This window comes from Pongo pygmaeus, chromosome 1 (genome assembly GCF_028885625.2).
Source record: "Pongo pygmaeus isolate AG05252 chromosome 1, NHGRI_mPonPyg2-v2.0_pri, whole genome shotgun sequence".
Classification (NCBI taxonomy): domain Eukaryota; kingdom Metazoa; phylum Chordata; class Mammalia; order Primates; family Hominidae; genus Pongo; species Pongo pygmaeus.
In genome coordinates this window covers 46854396-46881354 of record NC_072373.2, presented here as the reverse complement: position 1 = coordinate 46881354, position 26959 = coordinate 46854396, and the positions used below count along the sequence as shown (strand labels likewise).

Genomic DNA, 26959 nt, shown 5'->3' with positions numbered 1-26959 from the left:
ATAGTGGAAGAATCAGTGTGCAGGGGAGTGAGCATGATACCTGCGTAAAAGGGTGGGGGAGAAGTATATGTATGCTTGCATGCTTCTATATTCACAGCACGGCTCTGGAAAGGTGCATAAGGAATTGATGACATTAATTGTAGTTGCTTCTGGGGAGTGGAGTTGGGAAAGGAGGAGCTGGAAAATATTTCATGGGTATCTTTCTGTATCTTTAAAATTTTGAACCCCACGAAAATCTGCCTGTCTCTTCCACCCTCTGGTACTTCAGAACCCTGGAGCTGGATCCTCAGCCTTGTGAAGGAGAAACCAAATGAGGGGGGTTTGTGTGTTTTTAAATTTATTTTATTTTATTTTTTACAGACAGCATCTCACTCTTGCTCAGGCTGGAATACAGGGGCGTGATCATAGCTCACTGCAGCCTTCAAACTCCTGGGCCCAAGCAATCCTCCCACCTCAGCCTCCCAAGGAGCTAGGACCACACACATGCATCACCATGCCTGGCTAGTTTTAAAATTTTTTGTAGAGACAGGGTACCACTATGTTGCTCAGGCTGGTCTTGAACTCCTGGCCTCATGCGATCTTGCTGCCTTGACCTCCCAAAGTGCTGGGATTATAGGCATGAGCCACTGTGCTCGGCCAAAAGAGAGAACAAATGAGTGGGTTTGTGTAGCTCACCCAGAAATCGCCTGACCTGCTCCAGGTGGGAGGCATGCTGCAGGGAGAATGCCACCAGGACCTGCCCCCCTCACCCTCAGAGGACACCTGGGCTCTCACCTTGCCTCTCTTCTTCCCTACAAAAAGTCAGGAGACTGGAAGCCCTGCTGTCTCCTCTAGCAGGCTTCTGGGATTCCCTTGGTGTGCCCCCAAATGAGACTGCCTCCAAAATGGGATCCTGATGCCACATCAAAGATGAGTAAGTTCGATCCTCACCCTCACCAAAAACATATGTGTGTGCGTGTGCACACGTGTACACACACTCACTCACCATCAACTGCCACCCCAAACCAATTAAATATGATCTGGGGACTAGGCACTTCTGTGGATTATCCCACTCAGTACTGGCCTTGATTAATGCAGACAATGGAGAGCTGACTGGATACAGCTTACAGTATTTAATCTTTCCTGGCATTGTATTTGCAGAAGCCAAAGTAATGAGATGGAAATAGGTTAACCAGCAAGACACCTGTCACCGAAGCTCGCAGGCTAGAAAGATCAATACTTAAGGAGAAATGTATGTCTTTATGTTTTGCACCAATGCTTCAGTCCAACATTTGGTTCTAGGAGGCTGAGGATAAAGTTTTAATGAATTAATTTTCTAGCTCATTCTGAAAATAAATTACCCATTTCTTTGAGTTCCTTGTGTACCGAGGCCTGATGAGCCTTCTTGGTCAGTCCACTCACACCTCCACTTTGGATCAAGGTTGTCATTCCGCACACATAGAAGCAGAGTCTGTTCTTGACTGGCCCTGGGGAAGCTAACAACTCCCAGGTTCCTGAGAGTTGGAACGTCCTTCTAGTGTCTAACTTCAGTCTCTCCTGCTTCGCCAACACTCATTTTCCTTCTCTTGCATCTATGCTGAGATCAGCAATCCCAGGCCACCTGATGGGCGCCTCAGAATCCAATGACTGAAGATTGAGCCCTTCCTGCATCAATCTTGGGCTGGCCTGTTAGCCTCCCTGCGCTTGTGCAGCTGTGTGTGAGGGTTAAGCATCCCTGCCCTCCCTGCCTTAAGGACAGCTTCCATGATCAAAGGTTAAGGTTCCTGAGTAAGGCTCTGTAAATCTGCAGCACCTCACACCTGCCTCGGATTATTTCTCTCTGAACCTAGACCCCAGGCATGGATACCCTTAAATCACAGGCAAATATTAATAAAACCCAGCTTGTGAGGGCTGAGGGACTCTTACAGACAACGCAGTCCACAGCCTCTTTCGAAAACAAAGAAATCGAGGCCCCAAAGGGAGGTGGCTTATCTCCATCACACAAACAACACCGCTAAATGGTGGCAGCACTGCCTGAGTTGTCAATTCCTGTATTCCAGGCCTTTGTCGCCCCTCAGGCCACCCCACCAAGCCCTGGCTCCATTTGATCCTTGGCTAACTCTTGTAGGGTGCAGGGGTAGTAGCAGTGGTGAGGGGGCAGAGGGATGCCCTGGCCAGGCAAGCCCCTCAGCACACCCTCCGCTCTGCCACCCCAGCCAGGATCACAACTTGAAACAGGACAGAGAAGCCCGCCATCCCTGTGGGAGAGGAGCTGGAGTCCAGGCTCCCTGGAGAGGGAGTTAATACTGCAGCATGGCGCACTCTAGCCAAGGCGGAGAAGCTGCTGAGTCACAGTCCAGCCGCCTGGCCAGCCCTGAGCCGCCTGCAGGGGCCCCCAGCTGCTCCCAGCCCAGGGGGCTGCCTCTGGCCCCCAGACAGGCTGCCTTCCCACCTCCTTCTCCAGAGACTCAGAATCTTGGGCCTCCAGGGTTCCCCAATCCCTAGCACCCCACAACATCTCCCAAACCCACAGGCAGCTGTCTGGGGCGGAGGAGAGGGTCTTCCATTGGTTGGGTGTCAAGATGCTTGGGAGCAGGCCGGGAAGGGTGGGGGACCCCGAATGAGTGATTGAGTGGGGACAGATGGAGGCGTGGGGACAGATGGAGGCTTGGGGACCAGCTGGCCCTGGGCTGCCTGGTGTAGGATACGGAAAGTGTGTGTGGGGGGGTGCACCCGTGGGCCCCAGGAGGTCTGTTGTGCGCATGCTCTGAGTGTGAGGGAGGACGGGTAGGACCATGGGGGTCTGCCCTGGTCATGCTCCCAAGAGAGGCACTGCTTTCTGCAGAGCACGCGGGCAACTGCCAGCTGGGGGAGTGCTCACCAGGGGAAAGGGGAGCTCTCTGTGGCTTAGCAGTGATTAACCCACACAATCAATGGATCCTCCAGCCACAGTGTGAGCAGCTCTGCCTCATGTGAGGCACACAGCACCTTCCAGCACAGTCCCCGTATCGCTCATCTTCAATTTCAGCTACAAACCGTTACAAATTGATGCATTTGCTTTCTGACTAAATGTTACAAGGTTTGAACACACTAGCTCTGCCGATCACCGCCCGTCTAAGGGATGGGTTTAGAGGTTTGGCACGAAAGCAAAAGCCTTTTAATAGGAGTGCATGAGTGTGGTGGTGTGTGTGTGATGTGAGTGTGCATATGTGGTGTGTGCATGTGTGTGGTGGGTTAGGGGTATATGTGGTGGTATGTGTGTGCTGTATATGCAGTGTGTGACGTGGGCGCTAGGGTGTGGGGGACAGTGGGGTGTGTGTATATGGTGTGTGTGTGATGTAGGGGGTGGTGTGGGTTAGGGGTGGAGGCTCTAGTGGGGTGTAAGGGGGTATGTGGGTAGTGGTGGGTAGTGGCATGTGTGGTGTGTGGTATGGGGGTATAGTGAGTTTGTGTGGGATGTGTGTGTAATAAGTGTATGTGTTGTGGTCTGTTGTGTGTAGTGAGGTATGTGTGTGGTGTGTAGTAGGGTGTGTGTGGTGTGTGTGTGTTTGGTGTGTGTAGTGTGTAGTAGGGTGTGTATGTGTGGTGTGTGCGTATGGTGTGTGTGGTGTGTGCATATGGTGTGTGTGGTGTGTAGTAAGGTGTATATGGTGTGTGTCTGTGTGGTGTGTAGTAGAGTGTGGATGTGTGTGGTGTGTGTGGTGTTTAGTAGTGTGTGGGGTGTGTAGTAGCGTGTGTGTGTGGTGTGTGTGTGGTATCTGTGTAGTGTGTATGGCATGTAGCACAGTGTCTGTGTGGTGTGTAGTAGGGTGTGTGTGGTGTGTGCGTGTGTTTTGTGCATGTGGTGTGTGGTGTGTCTGTGTGGTGTGTGTGCTGTGTGTGGTGTGTGTGCTGTGTGTGGTGTGTAGTAGGGTATGTGTGGTGTGTAGTGTGTATGTGGTGTGTGTGTGTGGTGTGTGTGGTGTTTAGTAGTGTGTGTGGTGTGTGGTATGTGTTGCATGTAGTAGGGTGTGTGTGTGGTGTGTAGTAGGGTGTGTGTGGTGTGTGCCTGTGTGGTGTGTGTGGCATGTAGTAGGGTGTGTGGTGTGTGTCTGTGTGGTGTGTGTGGTGTGTGTGGTGTGTGTCTTTGTGGTGTGTGTGGCGTGTAGTAGGCTGTGTGTGGTGTGTAGTAGGGTGTGTGGTTTGTGTGTGGTGTGTAGTGGTGTGTGTGTGGTGTGTGTGTGGTGTGTAGTAGGGTGTGTGTGGTGTGTAGTAGGGTGTGTGTGTGGTGTGTGTGTGATGTGTGCCTGTGTGTGATGTGTGCCTGTGTGGTATGTGGCGTGTAGTATGGTGTGTGGTGTGTGGTGTGTAGTGTGTGTGGTGTCTGTGTGTGGCATGTGTGGTGTGTATAGTGTGGTGTGTGTCTTTGTGGTGTGGCATGTAGTAGGTTGTGTGTGTGGTGTGTGTGGTGTCTAGTAGGGTGTGTGGTGTGTAGTAGGATGTGTATGTGGTTTGTGTGTGGTGTGTGTGTGTGTGGCATGTAATAGGGTGTGTGGTGTGTGTCTGTGTGGTGTGTGTGTGATGTTTGTGGTGTGTGGTGTGCGTGTGGTGTGTAGTAGGGTGTGTGTGTGGTGTGTGTGTGGTGTGTGTGGCATGTAGTAGGGTGTGTGTGTGATGTTTGTGGTGTGTGGTGTGTGTGTGGCGTGGACTGGGAGTGTAAGGGGAGGGGGTGTTGCCAGTGTGTGGGGAGGCGGAAGGGGGCAGGGGCAGGAGCCCGGGCTGGGTGGCAGGTGCCCCAGTTCAAGCTGCTGGAGAGTAGCTGGAGAGACCGAAGCCTCCTCCCCAGCCCACTTCTTCCCTGCGGCCTGTTGAGGAGACCTAGTGGTGCCCCCTGCTGTCCGTCCAGGAGCCTGTCGCCTGCCTCCAGCCCCATCTCCACCCAAGCCAGGCCCACGCCCTCCGCACACAGCCGCACCCCCACCAGGCTCACTGCGTCCCAGGCCCCCAGTCAACACTCACACCCTGGAAAGGAGGAGGTGGGCAACCAGTGGGAGGCCGGAGGCAGAAGGAGGCTCCATTAACCCAGTAATGGAGCAGAACATCAGCACTGTGGCATCTGCTAGCCAGCAGCACCAGGGAGGGGGGTCCTGTCTCCGTCTCTCAGGCCCAGCTGAAATGGGTGACAGCAGCAAGTGCAGGGACATAGCAGAGAATGCCAGAAAGGCTGTGTATGTGTATGTGTGTGCACGTGAACACCATGTGTATGAACATCATGTATGAATGTATAAACATGCATGAACCAGCACTGTGAACATGTATGCAAACATTGTGTGCAGGTGCATTACACTGCCATATGTAGAAATATGAGAAGCCCTAGGGAAGGAAGGGCTGGGGTCTCGGGCCACACCACTTGTCCAGGAAGCTGGGTGATAGCTACAGGCCCTGTACGTGGGTAATGGGAGGGGGTGGACTACGATGCGGGTCACCTTACAGCCTCGGGGTTGGAAGAGACCACAGGGTCACCAGCCCCCACCCTCCCTCTGCAGGTCTCTTGTCAGACCCTCTGTCTCCAAAGGTGGCAAGAGGTCTGGGACCTGAAAGAGGCATCAGGAGACCTGGTTTCTCTCCACTTCTTTCCATCCTTTGGAAAGTGGCTTTGCATCTCCCAAGATAGCCTCTCAGCTTTCTTTTTTTTTTTTTTTTTTGAGACAGGGTCTCACTCTGTCGCCCAGGCTGGAGAGCAGTGGTGCAATCACAGCTCACTGCAGCCTCGACCCCCACGAGTAGCTGGGACTACAGGCGCACCACCATGCCCGGCTCTTTTTTGTAGAGAAGGGGTCTCACTATGTTGCCCAGGATGGTCTCAAACTCCTGGGCTCAAGCAATTCACCCGCCTCAGCCTTCCGAGATGCTTGGAGAGTTCTACCTCTGAAGGTGAGCAGCACAAAGGGTGGTGGGGTCATGAGATAACGTGGGCTTTAGAACAACCAGGGCTGCTTTCCAACCTGACACTTAGCAGCTCTGCAGCCCTGGGAGATGAGTTCATTTCCCTGGGATCATTTCTTAGCTACAAACCGAGGATCAGGTGCCTGTCTCACAGGGATGTTATGAGGATTGAAGAGGCCACATGTGCTGGCACAAAGTGGACCCTAAATAAATACTCATTTCCTTTCCTCAGTTTTCCTCTCAGCAGGGCTAGGCCGAGCCCATGCTGACCATGGACTCAAGGACAGACCTTGTGTTACCCGCAATGAGGGGTGCAGTGCTCACCAAGTCAGGGTCTCTGAGTCAGCCCAGGCTCTGTCCAGGAGGGCAAGGGTTGCTGCAGAGGTTGTGCGGCTGGGGAGCCTGAGGCCCAGAATTCTTTTCCCTGGCTCTGTGTGTTCCTCCTGCAGAGACTGCGTCACTTCTTCTTGGTGTCAAAGGTACTTGTATAAGCAGCTCAGCTCCCAGGGGACCACTAGGGCTGTGAGGTGGGAACGTGTCTTGTTTACGACTGCATTTCCTGCCAGCTCCCAGAGGAGCAACCTGATTGCTGAGCCTGGTAGCAGGTAATGGAGGAGGTGGGGGATCTCACCAGGCACTGCCCCCCAACCTCCGTCCCATCAAGCTCCCTGCTAAAGGAGAGAAGAGAAACCCCAAAGCCAAAAGAGGCACCCTGTCTAGGTCAGACCCTGACACCCAGGGCCTGAGTGGTCATGGGTGGGGTGTGGACGGGCAGGTGCACTGCCTTACGGTGCTCCACTATAGGTAGGCAGGCCCGTGGCTCCCCATGGGGAAAGGAGGTCCAGTGCAGCTCAGGTTCTCTGGAGAGTAATGCGCGAAGGAAAGGCATGAAGACCACTTCCCTGGTTAATGAGGGTTTGACCAGGAGTTGTCTGCCTTACCCAACCTTGAAAATAACCCCTAGCATGTTTAATTGCTTAAAAATCTACTCTTTCATCTGATCTTCACTTTCGTTTCCTCCAAATCCTATGTCAGGTTCCATGCTAAGTGCTGGGAATACAAGATGAATAAAACCCAACCCCATCCTGAAGCAGCTCACGGGGAGATGACAGAGCTCAGGCCTTTGGGAGGTGCAGCAGATGTGGTTCTGCCCTTTGACAGAGGAGACAACTAAGGCTCAGAGATCAGCTTGCCCAAGGCCTCACAGTGCACTTGAACCCTGACTTCCTAGCACCCAGCCCAGGGCTCTTTCCTTCCCAACAAAGAGCCCCAGGGAGCTCCTCAAGCACACCGGGAAGGTGGGTATCACGGGAAGATCACAAAGGCACCAGGCTCAAAGGTGGGTGCCGGGGGCAGGGAGGGAGACCTCCACTGTGCCCACTCCATGCCAGCGGCGTATTTCATTTCATCCGGGCCCTGTGAGGTGGGGACTGTGATTCCCATTTTGTAATTGAGGAAACTGGGCCTCAGGGGGAGCGAAACAGGTTGCTGGTTCACAGCACCCTTCCCCAGAGGATGGAAAGAGCTGTACTCCCGGGTAGCAGAGCAGCTCGCTTTGGGCCACACCGGGACCTGGGAGAGGTCATGAGATGTCTGGGGAGCCCAGCCTGCTCTCAGTGGGAACTGGGAGCCAGCACCCCAGGCAGGGAGCCAGCCAAGGAAGGTGCAGTCTGGTCCTCCCATTTCCAAGAGTACCTCCATCCTTCCAGATGCTGGCCAGGCCCCAGGAACAGAGATGTGCCCATCACTCTTCAGACAGAGATGCCATCACCAACACCTATGACAGCTCGTGGTCTCCAGAAACTAAAGTGGAGCATGCAAGTCCCGGGGGCACAATTAGGTGCTCCAAAGAAGCCAGCTCTCTCCTGCCTGACCGGGGGCCGGGACAGACATGGGAGATAGGGGCCAGGAGGGATGAACCATGGCCTCAAAACACCCATGGGCTGGAGGAGGGGAGCAATGAGGGGGAGAATTCCAAATTGGAAAGCCTCAACTTGGAATTCTGTGTGAATCCAAACCTAGAAGACAGCTCCACTGAGGAAGAAGAGCCAAGTGAAATGCCAGGTGCAGCCAAGTGGGGTGAATTCGCACCTGGGCTCTGGGCAGACTGACCTGGACTGGAGTTCTCGGCTCTGTCACTTTTAGCCATGGGAACCTGAGCAGGTTGCTTAACCTCTCTGGGCCTCAGCACTCCGTCTGCAAAATGGGAATGATAATGGAAGCTGCTGCGCAGGGCTGCGAGGCTTAGGAGCACTGTATGTAAAGCATGGCATTATGGCCATGGCCGGTTCCTGAGCCAGGCTGGGCACGGGCCTGTCAGAAGCACACGGGGACAGCTCCAGTGGAGAGGTGGGGCAGCCTCTCTGCTAACCCCCTATTAAGGACCAGGTTAAGCCAATACCCATTTTTTTAATTATTATTTTCTGAGATAATTCAGGCCTCTCTTAATAAATGGTCCTCCTTCTACCCATGCCTTTAGCTCCAGCCCAGATGGCCTTCTTGATGCCCATCTCTGGGCCAAGTCCTCTCTTTTGAGCCATTGCACTATCCCTGGCTTCTTTCCTGCCCCTGTGTCCAGATACTGCCAAGCCTTTCCCCTTCCTCCAGCCCACCTTCCCCAATACTCAGGCCTCTCAGCAGCCATGGCTTCTCCAACAGTGGCTGCTAAGTCTCTGTTTTGGTTGCTGAAGCTTTCAAGTTCTCATTTGTGGGTATCTGACCACATCCTCCTCTCAGAAGTCAGCAGAGTCTAGCTGTTCTTCCTCTAGCTGCCACCCTCATCCTATAGATGACAACACTGGGATGTGAAGAGGTGAGGTTGCGCAGACTCCCCAAGGATGTCCCAGCCAAAACCTATCCCTAGTTTGGTGGCTCACACCTGTAATCCCCGCACTTTGGGAGGTTGAGGCCAGCCTGGGCAACACAGTGAAACCCCATCTCTACAAAAAATTTTAAAATTAGCCAGGCATGGTAGTGCATGCCTGTCGTCCCAGCTACTCAGGAGGCTGAGGTGGGAGAATCACTGGAGCCCAGGAGTTTGACATTAGGTGAGACCTAGCCATGCCAGCAGACCAGCCAAGTGGCCACACCCAGCAGGCAGCTGGGCGGGGGGGGGGGGGCGGGGAGCAGGTGTATTGCTCAGAAGTGACTCCAGAAGTCACTAGCACAAAAGAATAATCCACTAGGGACAGTGTGGGCATAAGAAGAAATCTGGAGATGGGCTTCTAGAAATATCAGCATTTGGAGGATTTGTAGAGAAAAAGGAAAGCCAGGGAGATTGAGGAATGACCAGGAATGGGAGGAAAGCTCTGAAGAATAGAAAATGACTCCATGGCGATAGAGTGGTTACACTGGAGGGGCAGGCAGGGGCTGGGAGGGGACAGGGATCCTTCTGGGGAATTCCTTTGGTGATTATACTGGTGCACATATCCATAAGTTGTGCACTTTGCTGAATTTAAGTTATAACTCCATCAAAAAGAAAAACGAATGTGCAGAGCAGAAAGAGCTGGGGGCTGACCCCTGGCTCCCACACACTCTGGCTTGACCAGGTGCTGGAGGACACATGGGCAGAGGGAACACAGACCCTAATAGAGCACCGTGCATCCCATCACCAACTGGCTTTCCCATGATGCACAGGCGCTTCTGCTGAGAACCACAAGGCAAAGGCACCTAGAACCAGGGAGCCACTGAGGAAAGGCTTCCTGGAAGAGCAGCAGGGAGCCAAGGTTTAGGAGGAGATGGGGTGGGCTTGGAAGAGGCTGGCCACTTTCCAGGCAAGAGACGTCCACCTGGGTGGGTGTCTGACAACCACAGACCATGATGGGACCCCTCACAGCCACCACCCTGGAAAGCGCAGCGATGACAGCTGACTTGGGAAGGTGATGACACAGCCGAACAAACCCCTGGCTCCGGAGACGCCATCATCTGGGACCCTCTCCGCAGAGCCTGACCTAGGGCAGGAGAGCCTCCCTGGTCCAGGACACCAGAGGCCTCAAGGTTTTCCCTCACAGGAGCGGAAGCATCATTCCACACCCCGGGCCCCAGCAAACATTTGAGAATGGGCCGTTGCCCTGCCTAGCAGTACACAGGGCTCTGGCCTCCCTGCTCTGGGCCAGAGGAGAGGGGGAATGGAAGTGGGCAGAGGACTGTCCCCTTCATATGACCAGTGGTGACAAACACTGTGTCCTGCAGAGCACAGCCCAGGATGAAGCACCTCCACCCACACACACAGCATTCGGCAGCTGCAGGGCCCAGCCCTGCACCATTTCTGAAGGTCCACACATAGCACATATCACAGCCGAGGAAACTGACAGCCAGAGAGAGGAAGGGACTTGTCCAAAGTGGCAGAGTAAGGAGCCTGCCTTCCAATCCAGTGCTCTTCCAAGCTGGCAAAATCCTGAGCCTCGGAGAGGCTTAATGAGCTGCCTGCCTACCAAAGCCAGCATGGGTGAGCATCTGTGGCTCTCTGGAACCGCAGAGAGTTGCAGTCACCCTGCAAGACCCTGCTTGGAGCTGTAACTATAAATGGAATACCTGGGGTGGCTCCTATCAGACCCTGACTCCCTGGAGCTGGCAACAGAGAACTGGCATGTAACAGTCCCCGTAGACAGAGCTAGCCTGCATTAGGGTTTCTAATGTTCTGCTGCAGGTTCACTTCGCACTTGAGAAGCAGGAACGACTTCAGTTTTTTTCTAGCAGCTTCTCGGCTCTTCACAGTGGGCCCTCCCCCAAGCAAAGTCCCCTGAGAGGAAAAAAATCACACCACATCTTTGTGGATCAGCGGTGCCTCTGCCTCCACCCAAGACACCAGGCATGGTTCCTCATGAAGAGTGACTTGTGGCTCCTTCACAGCACTGAGGGCTGGAGCCAGAAGATGGACGAACCCACTGCGGGGGTCTCCTCTTTTCATGTGGGAAAATAGATTTAGGCTGAAAATGAAGGAGGGTTTTTGCACAGTCAGCACCACCCGTTGATGAGTTCGTGGTCCCAGGAGGTAATGAGTGCTCCATCATTGGGAGCATTCAAGCTGAGGTTAGCCCACTATTGGGAGGGATGTTATAGATAGGACTCAGGTAAGGGGACACAGCATTGACCTAGATGAAATTTGAGGTCCCCCTTCCAACCCTGAGAGCCTCTAAATCTCTGACATCTCCATCCCAGCCCTTGCTGCCGATTGGCCTCATTCGCCAGGCCCTGCTGGTTCGCCAGGCAGTTTGTCCTCAAGGAGAAGTAGCTGCCAATTATCTGGGGACCACAAGAGTTTCCTTTATGACATCACCACTCTGCAGGAAGGGGCTGAGGTGGGGTAAGAGGGGAGAAACAAAACAGAAGGTGGCACCAGAGAAGGAACCAGCTCCCCAGGGCCTGGAATCTGCAGTGTTGCCACCACTAGGTAATTTGTGGGGCACACTGCTGTGGGGGTCTCAGGAAGCCAAGTCTGGGCCCAGAAGGGAAATAGCCCAGTTCTGGCCTCCTGACTGGGGTGGGGGACTGTCAAGGGAAAAATAAGCCCAACCTAGCTCTCTGAGGCTCATTAGAGAAAAAGGTAAATGTTGAAGACGTGTCATGGCAGGCAGCTCATTAAGCCCACGGAGCTTAAAAATAGTGAGACACGCAGATATTGGGGGATGGGGAGCTAGGGATGAGACTCCGGCTCATCACACTACAGGCAAGAACAGCAAACCTGGGAGAAACTGACTCTATAACCAGTGGAAGAAAGGCTTGCATAGCCATCGCCAGATCTCTGGGTAAGCTTGGCACACAGGCCTGCTGGAAATGTCAGACCCTGTTCTGTCGATGAGAAGACTAAGCCCAGAGGAGGGTGTTACCAGGCATTACCCAACAGGCTCGACTGTTCTCCATGCAGGGGAAGAGAGAAGACACAGAGACACAGACCTGCTCCGGAGGAATCCAGACCCCACCTGCCCAGAGAGGCTCCACCTGATTTCCCTGGCTCTGGGTACCCCCTTAAAAGCCCTTTATGCCATCTTTCCTTTCAGTCGAGTGATGCAGGATTTGGGACCAGACAGCCTTTGCTCAAATCCTTCCACTGTTAACTACCAGCTTGGTGGCGTTGGAGAAGTTATTTCCCTGTTCTGGATGTGCTTCCTCTTCTATAAACTAGAGACGCTACAAATTCCCACCACAGAGGGGTAAATGCACCATCCTGTATGTTACGTGTTTGGCACAGGACCTGGGATGCAGGAGGCACTCTGACCAGTGGCATCCAGGAAATAACGAATATGGACTAAAGGGAGGGCCAAGGAAAAGTTTACAGGATGTGGCTGTGCAGTTGGAAGATGCAGATGCGCCTCGCTTGGTGCTGCCAGGTTAGATTTGCAGAATGCAGTGAATGCTCTTGCTGACAAAGGATGGGGAAAAGTGAACTGGGGAATCACGACCTAGGAGAAGCCACTAGCTCAAATACTGATCTCTATTTAAGTCACCAAAATATGATGGGCACCCAGTGGGTGCCCAGCACTTTCCCATAAGTGATCCCAAACCAGGAGCTAGGCCAGGCCTCCAAAGGCGGCTGGGTAGTTCACTGGAATGAGGGCTGCAGTGACTCCGGAGGGAGCAGGACTCCAGAGGAGCACGACTCAAGAGAAGGGGAGCCAGGCAAGACTGAAGGGATGTGTAGGTGAGGTGGCTTTTTTCTGGCTGAGAGAATAGAAGGTCCCCAGCCCACACCAAGGGCTCCATAATGGAAGGGAGGCCTAGGGTGGGTCCTCCCCTCTCCCCATCTTCATCCCACTCAGCCTCTACCTGGCCTTTAACACACTGGGTGGGAGAAGTGTTGCTGAGCACAGCAGTGACCTGAGGCCCTGGGCACCCATCCCAGCTTAGCTCCCCAGGGGGCTCCAGTTGCTGAGGAAGAACCTAGAACTTATATAGGATGAGAGAGCTGGAAGGAAACTTAGGATCAATTGTTCCGGCCTCTAATTGAATGGTGGGGAAACCCAGAGACAGAGAAAGGAAATTACTACGCCTTCCAAGCCAGTGAGAGAGCCAGAACTAGAATCCAGGGCCCTTTCCATGATATTGCACCTCCCATCTCAGCCCTGTCTCTTATGAAATGCCGTACTGAAGCTTTATGTATTGGGGAAATTTAACTGAGGCTCAAAGGGACACAAATTCCCTAAAGCCACATGGTGAGTCAGACAGCGAAATGCAAGGTGTCTGGTCCTTTCCCAGCATCCAACAAACGTTTCTTGGGCACCTACTACAGTCAGGCTGGGAGCACTTTCAGACATTCTCTCACTTAAATATCACATGTGGGAGCAAGGTGGTGGAAGAGCGAAGGGCCAGAGGCCAGGGTCCAAATCCTGGCTCTCTTAGCTGAGTCTCCTTGAACAAATCCCTTGATGTCCCTCAAATGATGCCTCCATGTCTTCACTTTATAAGAAGGGGATTCATAATAGTACCTACCTTGTAGAGTATTGTGATAATTAAAGGAGACTATCCATATGAAATACTTAGAACAGAGCCTAGTAATATAAATACACCATTTAAAAATAAGTATACTGGCTGGGAGAGGTGGGTCACACCTGTAATTCCAGCACTTTGGGAGGCCGAGGCAGGTGGATCACCTGATGTCGGGAGTTCGAGACCAGCCTGACCAACACGGAGAAACCCCATCTCTACTAAAAATACAAAATTAGCTGGGCGTGGTGGCGCATGCCTGTAATCCCAGCTACTTGGGAGGCTGAGGCAGGAGAATCGCTTGAACCCGAGATTGCACTATTGCACTCCAGTCTGGGCAACAAGAGTGAAACTCCATCTCAAAAAAAAAAAAAAAAAAAAAAAAAGTATACCATTTGACAATCCTAGGCATATACCCAAGAGAAATGAAAACACATATCCTTATGAAAACCCTTCCACAAATGTTGATAGCAGCATTATTCAGAGTAGCTGAAAAGTGGAATCAACCAAACATCCATCAACTGATGAATGGAGAAATAAAACGCAGTATATCCACACAATGGAATATTATTTGGCAATAAAAAGAAAGAAAGTACCGATACATGCTTCAGTGTTGCTAAACCTTGAAAGCATTATGTGAGTGAAGGAAGCCAGTCACCAAAGACCATGTATTATATAATTCCATCTAAATAAAATATCCAGAAGGTGCAATTTCATAGAAACAGAAAGTAGATGATTAGTTGGCTAAGGCTGGGAGGAACAGAAGAATCGAGGGTGACTGTTAATATGTATGGAGTTCCTTTTTAGGGGTGAAAAAATGTTCTGAAATTAGATCGTGGTATGGTTGTGCAATTCTGTGAATATATTAAAAACTATTGAATCGTGCGCTTAAATGGGTGAACTGTATCGTATGTGAATTATAGCTCAATAAAGCTGTTTTCAAAAAGTAAATATATATTTATAAACTTCTATAAATAAGATAGTAAATCATATCCATTCCAATTTAATGATAAGGCTCAGAGCCAGTCAGCAACTTGCCCAAAGTCCCATGGCTAGGAGGCCACAGGACCTGATTTTGGACTTTGTGTTGTCGAACTCCTGATGCTCCTAAGACCTGATCCAGCCCAGACTCATGGAGAGCAGGTCTGCCCTTATGTATCTTCGGGAAAGCCTCCATTCCCTGTCCCAATGAGGCCACTCAAGAAGTTCTCCCCGCTCTCTAATCCAAACCCATACAACTTACAAGGGATGATGTTCAGGGGGATTTGAGGTCAGGAGCAAGGTCACAGGAGACAGCCACCAGAAGGGAAACCTACATTTCTAGCCAATGCTGGATATCTTCTTTAGGGAAGCCTGGGGAATGGGGCAGATGAAATATAGTGGACTTCAAGACATGAGCTCACGGTTGATTTTGGGGTGACCTTGGCCAAGAAACCTCATCTCTGGGGCTCTTGTAAAATGATATTCAGGAAGAAGCTCTGAGGACAGCTCCAGAAGCAGACATTTCTAAGGCCATTTCTAAAGTGGCCCTCCCTCTCCTTACGCACAGCTCACCCCAGATGACCAGGTGGGAAGTCTGTAGGGCAGTGGGCTTCACTTGGTTGCTTGCTTGGGTATACACAGCCTGGTCACCCCCATGGTTCTTGGCAGAAGATACTGGGGCCAAACCATGAGGCCCTAACCTAACCATCACTCCAATACTGTGAGCAGGTCAGGTTGACTCTCCCTCCCAGCCAGGAAGGAGGCAAGAGGAGGAAGCGACAAGGGCACTAACAACCAGGGTCCTTGTCTTACCTGGCAGGAAAGATGATGAATGTCATATTGACTCAATGTGCTGCTTCTGATCAGCCCCCTGCCTGCCTCCCTGCACTGTGGATAGTCTGGCTGTAAGTGGTAGGGGGAAGGAGCTCCCACTTTTGACAACCCAGGGAAGGCATCACCTCAGTCTGTCTGGGGCTCATGGCCAGGGTGTCCCAGCTTGAAGGAGAGGTTCTCCTGCCCCCTTCTCTGCTTGTACAACTATAGACTGCATTCAGAAACACTCCTTCTCCCTTGCTAAGGAGCATTAGGAGATACAAAACCACCATCCTTTTTCCAGGTGAAATAAGGAAGAACAGAAAATGAAGAGGGCCAGATTCAGCCCAGAGCCACCCAGAGTCCAAGTGGCCTCACTGGGAGAGCAGTCCACTGGGTTTGGTGCCCTTGGTAGAAAGCCCAATATGCCAGGACCTCAGCCAGAAAGCCAGCATGTGCTCCAGAGCAGGGACAGGGAGAGGCCAACCTGTGCATCCGATAGGCTCACTGGCTTTTTCAGACCATCATCTGCCTCATTTGATCCCAGGACATCTTGGGAGAAGTGAGGAAGACAGGCATCCCTCTCCACATTTCTTAATGGGGACCACTGAGGTCCAAGAGATAGGGAAAAACCGCTTGCCTGGGGCCATGTGCAGTAACTTAATAGTGGGTTCACTGGATTCTAGATTCTTCTCATCAAAGCCAATCATATCCCTGCCTCGCCCCACTCCCAGTTCTGCTGCTACGTTTATCTACAAAACGTCAGTCAGTTTTCAGAAACACCATAATAACACTCTTTATAGCACTTTATAGCCAAATCTTTATAGCACCGTGTGTCAGGCACTACCTATTCTTAGAGCTGTATGTAAATAGTCACACATTAAATCCTCATGCCAACCTGATGGTAAGCTATTTCATTTCCATTCTACAGATGAGGAAACTGAGGTAACAAGTGTTTAAGTAACTTAGCCAAAGTCCCACAGATAAAAAACTGGAGGAGCTGGCATTTGAATACAGGCAACCTAGCCCCAGCATCTGAGGTTTAACCACTGCACAACAGTGCCAGGCACATACAAGTACAAGGCTCCACATATTCCAAGTCTCACTAAAACATGGACTAGGGGCTGGGCATGGTGGTTCACGCCTGTAATCCCAGCACTTTTTGGAGGCTGAGGTAGGAGGATTGCTTGAGCCCCAGGAGTTCAAGCCCAGCCTGGGCAACATGGTGAAACCCTGTCTCTACCAAACAACAACAACAAAGAAAAACCTCCCAAAACAAAAAGTATCCAGGCATGGTGGTGCACACGTGTAGTCCCAACTATGTGGGATGCTGAGGTGGGAGGATCACCTGAGCCTCGGGAGGTTGAGGCTGCAGTGAGCTGTGATCACACCACTGCACTCCAGCCTGGGTGACAGAGTGAGACCCTGTCTCAAAAAACCTGAAAACCAAAACCAAAAACCATGGACTAGGGGCACACGAGTCAGCTCAGGACAAAGTACGCACGCAAGAAGTCCACATAAGTCCAGAAGCTGGGCTGTGCTCTCACCCAGGCGCCATGTGCTGGGGGCGGGGACGGGGGACAGGCTGCAATCTGTCTCTGAGCAGCCGGCTGCCCTCAAGTCCCAACCCAGCCGAGCAGTGGGGAGCAGGTTGAAGGCAGGCTTGGAGCTGGCAGGCTCCGTCTGCCCCACTGTGAGCAGCAGCTTTGAGAGACTCTCCTGCTGGCTGCTCATAGGTTACTGCAGCATCTCTCCTGGCTGCACGGCTGGCTGGGCTGAGGCCAGGCCAAGGGCCTTCCTTCCCCCTTTCACCCTCTGCCCCTCCCTCAGTGCCCGGGGCCAAACTAAGGGCTTAGGAAGCTACTCTAGCTTTCTGGTCTCCAAGGACTGCCGGCCCTGATGATCAATTTGGTGGCTGTGGGACCAGGTTTAGTCTTGGGTGGCAGCACTGACCTCCAGGAATGTCACTGTGGCCCCTTCAGGGGCAGGTAACAAACCTGGCTCATTCCCAAGAGAGTAAGGGAGTCCGGTGGATCAACTCCCACGGTTTTCCACCTAGCAGATTTGCCAACAGCGGGCAATTCCCTGGTAGGAAGTCCTTCCTTGTACCTCACATGAGCCCTTCCTGCTGCAGTACAGCCACATTACCTTCTACTAGAAACCCTTCTGCTTCCAAATGCACCCTTTGTTAAATTGCTAAGATGTGATTCCATGAGCAACACAGCAATCACAAAAGGCATTGAAGCAGATGGCAGCTGCTACAGGGTTCAAGAATTCCATTCCAGCTGGGGAAAGGCTGTGGGCTTTGCCCCTCCCCCCCCGCCCAGCCCCTCCCCAATCTCAGGACACAGAGAAAAGAGGAGCAGCATGCAGAGAAGAAAAATGGAAAGGTAACAAAACAAAGGCAGAAAAAAAAATATTCACAGCCTCTCTTGACCTGCCAAGGACTTTTTCCACATCTTTCCCTAGGCTTGGGGGCCCAGATAAGGAACCGAGCCTTTCTTGCAGCTTCTGCAGCCTCTGCCTGAGAGACCCGCTCAATGGGCCATCTGCTCAGAGGCCTTTCAGCAAAAGCTTCAAAAGTTCCATTTCTCCAGGGAGCTGGAAGCTGGGGAGGTGTCAGCTCCAAACAATAAGGGAAATTTATTAGGGATCAGGGCTTGCGGGAGGAAGGTGCCTGCGAATGGGGCCGGATGCACTCCGAGATACAAAGGGTTATTTAATTCAGAAAATCCAAAGGCTCCTTCAGAAGTCAAGTGCTCACACCCAAGGCCCTACATGCTGCAGCCTTCCTTTTCAGAATCACTCCCCATCACCCTACCCTGTTCGCCCCTACTCCGCCCCATCCCAAGTCAGACTTACTCCCCGTCCTTTGCCACTGGGCAAATATTGACTTTCTTTCACTCAGCCTTGTCAATGGAAGTGAGACCAATGGGGATGGCTATTGTCTCCCTCCTCTCTCCTCTCAGAGGGCAAAGCAAGCTGTCAGCCTCAACAGCTCTGAGCAGGGGCCAACTGAGACAAGCTGAGAAAGAAAAGCGTGGTCTTGGAAGTAATATTTCTGTCTTTTGGTCTTTTGCCTTTCTGTCCTCCCTCCCTTCCCCAAGCCCATCTGGGTTTATTTTTTTTCACATTTGGCTATCCTGCTGCCCTGTCTGGCTCAAGAGCAGCAGCGTGGCATAGCTGGCATAACTGAGAGAGCTCAGGCCTGGGAATTCAAGTGTCTGATACCGGGTCACCTTATGCTAGTTCTTTAATTTTCTTGGGCTTCCGTGTTCTATTCTGCAAAATGGGAAGGTTGGATCCCATGATCTCAGTATCTAGATCAGGAAATTCCTTCCTGTCAGGACCCACGTCCTTTCTGCTGCAGTCAAGGCATTTTACCTTGTGCTCTGACTTTAGAAAAGATGGAAAATAACTGCTTGGTGCTTAACAGGGAGGAAGGAAAGAGCATTGGATTGAGGGTCTACAAGGGCTGACAAGCTCCGTCGCTGGTACTAACGTGCTGTGTGATCCTGGGCAAGGAGCGCTCCCTCTCTAAGCCTCAGTTTCCCCATAATCAAAACAGAGGGCTGGATGAGATGATCCCACAGCCCCTTTCAGTGCCTCGTCCTGCTGTGCCACTCATCTAACACATCTCTGTGGAAGGCGATGTCCCCCGCTCCTTCAGCTTTTCTCCAAGGCTGCATCTCACAGCCTTTCCTCATGACTAACCTTGAATGGAGGGATGCCATGCTGCTGGCTCGTGTTCCCTCATCATCAGGAGCCTTTTGTCAGCCACGCTTCTCTCAGACTCATGCTTGCTTGGCCTTTGGCCTTTGTGGCTGAGCTCTTCCTTTCTCCAGGCCCCATGACGAAGACTAGAGCATGCAAACTCCTGGAGCCTGCGGCCAGTGCACAGCAGGAGGAGGACATAGGACATTGGGGCATTTTGGGGGATCGTGTGCATGGTGACAACTGCAGGACTGTGAACTGTATCCCTGCTCCTCCTCTAACTTGAGCCCTCTCTGTGATAACATAGAACCTCAAAAACCCAATCCTTGTGCATTAGTCAATATCACACTACGGACTTCCTATTCCAGATTGGTAATATTCCCTTTTCACAGATGAGATAATTGAGGCTCAGAGAGGTTGGTAATTTGCCTGAATTCACACAGACATTAAGGAGTGAGCCAAGACAGGAACCTAGATATATCTATCTGCAAAGCCTTTGCTCTTAACCATCAGTGCTCTTATTGAGAAGGGGAGGTCATCGCCTCTCCCCAAGCTGACTTATAGGACTGGAATCAAGGGGCAGTGAACACCCAAAGCCTGAATGACTCCAACAAACCTCCCACCCCACCCCACCCAGCCTCGGGAAAGGCAGAGCCAGCAGGGTCGTGGAGCAACAAAGCCAGAAGGACTTTGGGTCATCTAAACCAAGCTTTCACTTCACATACGAGAAAACTGAGGCCCACAGTGGCATGCGACTTGCCTAAGGTCACACAGCAAGTCTAGGGTAAACTTCAGTCCTGGCCATGGGGTCCTGGGAGTCCCCCTCCAGGTTGAGCCAGTCCCTTTGCCACTCCTTCCACCTGGGTGTAGACATGCCTTTAGCCACTCACTCCAGGGACATCTGGCCTTACCCCTCTCTGCTTCTCAGTTGGTCCATTCCTAGAAGGTTCGGGGAATGGAGTAAAAGGCCCATTTTTTCATAACCACAGAGGTGTGGCAGAGAGTGGGGAAGGGAAAACCAAAGGAAAACGTGTATGAGATTATTGGAAAGTCAAGCAGTCTCTCTGTTTCCCATGAAGTTTCTACTGCAGAATGGTCCTAATGGTCAGAGAGAGAGAGACAGAGACAGTGGTGATATTCCCATTTTGTAGGGAAGCTTTGAAGATGGAAGGGGAAGATCACACACACTGCAAGTCCACAGTCTTTCCCTGCTCCCCATGGCCACTGCTCACAGCTGCCCTGCCACCTGCCTGCTACACAGCTTGTATTATTATTAACAATAGCTACCACTCATTGAGGACTTAGACAGCTCAGTACTGGACCAAGTATTTACATATGCTTCTTGTTTAATCCTCATAAAAACCCTAAAATACCACCACTATTCTCGTTTTGTTTTGACTACTTAGTAACTGAAGCTCTAAGATATAAAGTAATTTGCCCAAGGTCACACAGCTAATAACCAGTAGAGCCAAGGTCTCCTGGGGACTCCCTCCAGGGGTGTGCCGGGCTTTGAAATTCATATACAGTATTTGTCTCAAGTTGTCTCAACTCTGGTGACAGAAGTGGGAGGGCAATGCATTGGGAATTCCTGGAGACCACCTGCTCCCATCACCCAGCCAAGTCCACTTCCTGCTACTCAGACACCAGCCCAGAACTGCAGCAACAGAATTGTGGGGTTGCAAGGGCCTGAGAAGTTATCTAGTTCTACCTTCTCAATGTACAGGGGAGGAAAGCAAGAAATGGCCTTGCCCAAGGTCACACAAGGTCACAAAATTGGAGGCAGAGCCTGTAAATTAAACTCAGCTCTCTTGTCTCAAACAGGGACTCGTCCGCAACACCTTAATGCCCAGTAAGAAGTTATTGTCTCATCTCAACTGAAGACAGAACCAGAGTTCATCCCAAAAAGGAGTTAGATTAGACTTTCCTATGGCAAGGACTGTCACATTGCACAGTGGGGTGCCCTAGGCTATTGTAGTGGAGATCTTTCTAAAACGAGACGATTCCTTCAGATCTTCCTTATCTGAGATGAATGCAGCCCTGTCTGGAGGTAGAGAGCAGACAGCATGACCTTGTGAGGTCCTTGACATCACCCTTTAACCTATGGTCATCCGTCTGTCACAGCCAACCTTTCCCTAGGAAAGAATCTGCCCTCTGCAAAGAGGATGTGTAATGCTGGAAAGCCGGCCTTTCTCCACATCAGCTGGATTCTGAAAGTGGGGAGAGATGACCAATCAACAGGCTGAGGGTGTCACAGCCCTGCTACTTTGGGATGGGGGGTGCAGTAGGGGAGCTACTGTCTTCCCAGAGGCTAGGTCATTCTACCCAGCTAGGTCATTCTACCCCACCCCCATCCTTTCAGTGGGGACACCTGCAGGGTGTTGGGACTGGGAGAAACCTCAGATACCTTAAATTCCAAACCCCATTCTCCAGATGAAGATACTGAGGCCCAGAGTGGGTCAGTGAGTTACCCAAGGTCATAGGACAGGTCAGAATGGAAGCTTTCGGACTCTCCCTGGGGCGCTGGGTTCACAGCTCCACCTTGCCACCCCCTGCCCCGGAAGTGAGCACTGAACTCACTTAAGAGAGGCCAGTGACCAAAGGCAGCGATTCTCAGGTGCAGAGGCTCGGGCAGGCGTGCCCATGAGCTTGTTCCCCGGCGCACCCTCCCCCACCTCGTTCCCATTCCTGTCTTGGGCACCATGCGCCTCCATCATCCTGAGATTCAGAGAGGTGCAGCGGCTTGTCCAAGGTCACACAGCAAACTGAGTAGGGCCCTCATTTCCACTGCCCAGCTGCCCCCTCCCATCGCCCACCCGGGTCTCTGCAAGCTTGCCAGGATCCCAGGGAGGCTGCTTCCTCCAATGCACAGAGCCGTGGCGCGTGTCAAAGTGTGGGAAAGTTCCTGGGAGAGGAAGGGGTGGAAAATGCAGCCGCTCATCTCAACCCTGGACGGCTGCGGCAAGGCGGGGGCGCTTAGAAAGGCAGCCAGTCCTGCAAACCGCCAGTGCCTCCAGCACACCCCACTCTGCACCAGGGGCTCCCCAGTGTCGCGCGAGCATGGTCTTCCAGCTCCTCCTCAGCGAAGCAGGTGCTACGGGGTCCCACGCGCCCCACACCCACTTCTCTCCGCACGCCCACTTCTCATGCACCTCCCCGCGCCCTTCCCACGGCTTCTCTGCGGCGAGTCGCCTTCGCTTCACCGCAGGTCCCTGGTCCCAGCGCTAAGGCACCGTGGCTTCTCTCGCCTTCTCTCCGCTTTGGACCCGGGCTCTCCGCGGGGAGAGATAGGTTGGAGGCGAGGGGTTCCCGAAATAATTCAGGACACCTCCCCCGGGTCTAGCCAGGTAATTCCGACGCCCATGAATTTCCGGATTACAGTTCCCACCGCGGGCTCAGTCCTGCTCTTACTTTATCCCGCGGTGAGCGCCAAGCCCCAAAAGTCGGAGTGTCACCGTTTGGCGACCCTGCGTTCGCCCGCGCCTCAGGCCCTAGAGGTGGCCACTGTCGGTCAAGGCACAGCTTCGTTCGGGACTACTGGCTGCCCTCGTGGGGTGCCCCGCCTGGGGTTCCCTCTTACCCTGGGACGTTCCGGGCGCGTTCAGCCTGAGCTGGTGGAGAGGGCGGGGGCGGGGACGGCTGGGGTCCCGAAGTCCAGGTCCCTCTTCCCACTTCCCCACCGGCCCTGCCGCTGCGGCCCTCGCTCCCGCGCTCGCTCGCTCTCGATTCTCTCCCTCTCTCTCCTCTTCCTCTCTCTCTCTCTCTGCAGTAGTAACAACCTGATCCCGCTTCCCCCGCCCGCCTATTGAGATGCTCCTCACATCCGCCTGCACACAGCGCGGGAGGCCCCTCCGAGGGCGATCCCCGCAAACCGCGACGCAGGGCCCCCGCCCCAGGCAATCCCCTCTGCGGGAGAGGCTGCCTCCGCGCGCCCACGCCCCCTTCTCCAGTCCGGACTGCCAGCGGAGGGGGAAATCGGCGACAGGGGAAGGGGAGGTGTGTGCGGGAGGGACTAGGCTGGGGGACAGGGGTTTAAACTGGCGCGGTCCTACAGAAGTTTGAGGAGGGCGGGGCCGGCTCCGAGCCCCCGGAGCCCTACAGGACTCCCCCGATTCTGCCGAGGAGTCCCCGCCACCTCCGTGCACTCCTGCAACACTCCCCACCCCACCCGCCAGCTCCGAGTTTACAGCCTCTCGGGTCCGGGGATTGGCTGGGGGAGGGGACGGAGGGGACGGCGGGGAGGGGACCCCCTGGCTGTAGGGAACGGCGTGCGGGCAGGGGTGGGAGGGAAACAATTTGCTTCAGGAGATAAGGATGAAGGTTTTCCTGAGTCAAGGGAGAGAAGGGAGGGAGAAGAGAGATGGAACAAAAGGCAGATGCTGGAGAGGAAGGGGAGCTGGGGAGTTCGCCCCAGGGCTCCGGCAGCCCGCGGTCCCCAGCCTCAGTCTGTCCTGAAGAGTGAGGTCAAGGCTGGTGCCAGGGTTCTTCACGGGCCACCTGGAGAGGGGAGAAAGGGGGATGGAAGGGTACGGGTTTGGGGGAGAGGAGGAAGAGCGTCTGCTGGCACAGGACCCTCTGCCTGCTCCCAGATAGGAACCCAGCAGAAGGGCTCTGCCATGGACCCAACACCTCCCACCTCCGCAACTCTGCTTTCTCCCACTTGGGAAAAGCGAGGCTGACACCCACTGTGAGCACCAGGAGGGGCAGGGAGGACCGAGAGCCTGGGCAGCACTCCTGTGCCTCAGTCTCACCCTTGGGCCTCACCCTCAACCCCCAACCTCACCCGATAAGACCTCGGGGGCCCCAGCTCGCCAGGTGGAATTTCTGCTGCTGTCTGGCCATTAACCACCCCTGACCTTCCCAGCTCCACCTCATCCTCGCCCTCTCCCCTCAGCCTCTCCTTCACCCTCCATGCAGCTGCTTTCTGTTTGCCTTCTGCTCTGCACACTCAGGACCAGGACTGGAGTTTGCTATTTGACCCAGGAAGTGACATCCCCCAACCCACACACACAAAAATCCTGTGTGCATGTGTGTTGGGGGCGGCAGACATTCAGGGCTTTCCAGGGCTTCTCATACCCACAGAGTCTGGGGAACGGGGAAATTCCCAATACCCGCAGTGAATCCCCCTTCCTTCCCTCCTCCAGGCATCCCCTGCCCCAGGACATAGACCTCACTCCAGAAGCCGGGGACTGCAGTGCTGCAGCACCCCCTGCTCCTGGCCAGGCTGGAGCCTCTCTTCAGAACGGCAGCAGCTCGATTGTCACAGACCCTGGACTGCAGAAAAGCTGATTCAGGGATTTCCGGGCTGCTCGTCCTGTGGGGGAGTGTGCATCTGCATACCTGGGTGTAGGGAAGGGTGTGTGTGTGTGTTCATGTGTGGGCTGGGGGAGAGGACCCATGCCTGAGACTCTCTAGTCAGGTCTGCTGACCCCTCACTGTTCTTCAGATGGAAAGGGGGACCTAGGGTAAAGGGCTCAAGGTCAGATGCTCAGCAGGAGGGCACCAGGGGTTTCCCCCCACTCTGCTACACTCCCGTAACCTACCCCCACCACGTCATCCCACACTGAGGAGGGGACCTGTCACCTGAGATGGGTGTGCGGGCTGAAGAGCAGTACCTGCTGCTCCTCTTCGGTTTCTCCCTGGGGAGAGAAGTGCCTCTGTTTTGAAATCTCCCCCAAACCTTCTTTTGCTAGGAGGAGGGAGGATGGGACTGAAATTTCATTCAGCAGGCTGGATTCAGGTTTGACTTTGGGGTTTCCTGATGCTAAGCATCTGGGGCAGCATCCTGCTTGACAGGGAAAGCTTATGCCTTCACGATTGGAATGTAGTGCTGCTTAGATGAAAAGGGATGGATGAAATGACCCCCATGGTTCCTTCTGATAAAATGGACCAAGAGACGCCTGAGCCTTACGCAAAGCTGCCTCCAGTAAAATAAAGTCTAATTACAGAAAATAAAGCACTTCTGTAAGGTTATGTCTGCTCCTTCTGAAAATACTGTGTTTAACGTCTATGCTGCCTCCAATGTGCCCTTTCCCCTCTTGGGTGGAAGTGGAATTCTGATGGTGTGTGGAAGGAGCGGGTGACATTTGCACAGGCAGCGGCTGGGCCAAAATGGGGGAGGATGGGAACACGGTGGGTCCCTGGAGAAAACACAGCTGTGCTTCACTCAGAGCCCCCTCAGGCCCCAGAGGACCCTTCCCCTGATAGGGATGACAATGACAGCCTGACAGTCTTAATTTCACTTGATTCTTATCGACTTTCCCAGGAGGCAGCAGGGCAAGGAAGGGATAATTCTTCACTCCATTGAGGCACAGGGAGCCCCCAAAGGGTGGATGACTCACCCAAGGTCCTGAGGTAGGTTAGGGCATGGAGCTGGGTCTTGTGAGTCTACGTGGGCTGGGTGCATATCTGGAGCTCCGCCCTCCTCCCCAGGTACTCCTTAGGTCCTGACTGTCCATCCTACTCTGTCCTCTCCTTTCAGGCTTCATGCACCAGCATCTCTAGATGCAGCCCTTACCCACCTTCCAGCTTCACCTGGCACTGTCCACTCCCTCACTGTCTCCTTGCAGGGCCCAAAGGGCCACGCTCCTTCCTGCTGCAGAGCATTTGTACATGTTGTCCTCCACACCCCACTGCACCAGGCCAACCCCCTCCATCCTGCCAGTCCCAGTTCCCTGACCCCTCTCCCTGTGTGCCCTGTGCTTCTCCTCTACAGCCCTCATCACGCTTATCCTTCCTTGTTCTAGTCTCCCCCCAACACTAGACTGTAAACTCCAGGAGGGAAAGGACCCCTGCTCACCTAGCCTACTGGCCCAGAGTAGGCACTCAGTAAACACCTCAAATCCTGCATCCTCAAATCCTCGTGCTGCCTCTGTATGCTGTATGACTACAGGCAAATTGCATAACTTCTCTACGCCTCAACTTTCTCACCTGCGACATGGGGATTTTGATTATAAAACAGACTTTTTGTAAGGATTAACGGGATAATGTATATAGAGAGACTAGCGCAGTGCCCCATTCTTGGCATAGCAGTGTTGGCCTTGCTGGGGAAGACAGAGGGCTGAAGGAATAAGGGAAGGAGCCTCTTACTCCACCCTCAGCCTTCTCCCCCAGGGTTCTAACTATCCCTCCCCTCCCTGACCCCCAACTCTCTCTCCTCCGCAGCCCCACCTCACTTAGCGGCTCCTGAAATCCTGACTTCTCCCTCTAGGCTTCCTGGACAAGGTGGACAGCAGCTGAAGCCAGTTCATCCCCACCGAGGCTTTGCCTCTCCAGGTCTGCAGCCCAAGCACAGGATTCTCTGCACTGTCCCTGGGTTGGCCTCAAGTGTCAGCACAAACAAACCCCAGGCCTGGAGCTGTGGTACAGGCATTGGCAGAGCTATGGTGGCCTGGGTAGGGTTGGGGAGACTTTACCCTCCTTCATGATCTCTATGAGCATCCTCCCCAAAGTCACCTCCAAATAAGTCCACAGACTAAAATAAAGGCCCCTTACCTCCCTTCCAATGAGATGGCGACTCCTGAGTCCCTCCTCTACAGAAACGCTGGAGCTGTCCTGGAACTCTGGGCTCTAAGCCAGCCCTGCAGGATCAGGCTCCTGTTGCCCATGTTTCCAGGGCCCGTAGAGGGAAGGGTCATGTTAGGAAGAGGTGCCTCAAAGAGTACTTTTGCAGTCTCCTGGGCCAGCTTTCTGTGGCTGTTCAGGTGTCCTCCTTTCTCTCTCAGCGATCTAGGCCTCAGTGAAGGCTGCTGCTTGGGAGGCTGACAGCCCCTTCCCCCCAGCCATACTCCATGAGCACCCCCCAACAGCTGAACCCTGCAACAGTAGCTGAGGCTGCCCGCCTGGGCAGTGTGGAGGCAGCCTTGCTGGAAACCCCACCCCTGCCCCCAGGCCCTAGCTGAATGAGGAGTGAGGGAGAAAGAGGGGAAGGGAGAGAAGAGGATGCTTGAGAAGCTGATGTAGTTCTTCACCTTGACCGAGTTCCCTCCCCACTTCAGACCTGTCCAAACAAAATAATGGCTCTCAGTTATTCCCTTCCAGAAATGCAGCAACTAGATTTCTGCAAAGAGCCTCTAAATCCTGCAGTCACTACCACGACCATCACTAGTGCTAAGAGAGACCCTCTCCC

The 26959-nt window shown here is 53.3% G+C and overlaps 1 protein-coding gene across 4 annotated transcripts in view; it reads right to left on the bottom strand.

The window, feature by feature from the left end:
* The window catches only part of SYT2 (synaptotagmin 2), a 119293-nt gene that overhangs the window by 29708 nt on the left and 62626 nt on the right, over positions 1-26959 (bottom strand). The window contains exon 1 of one of the 4 annotated variants that reach the window (XM_054462269.1): positions 22412-22573. The exons of 2 other annotated variants lie outside the window; for them this stretch is intronic. The gene's annotated coding sequence lies outside the window, so the exon portion shown is untranslated. Of the gene's footprint in view, positions 1-22411; positions 22574-26959 lie in introns of those variants that run through there. One more of the 4 variants, XM_063647197.1, reaches the window with a different exon arrangement.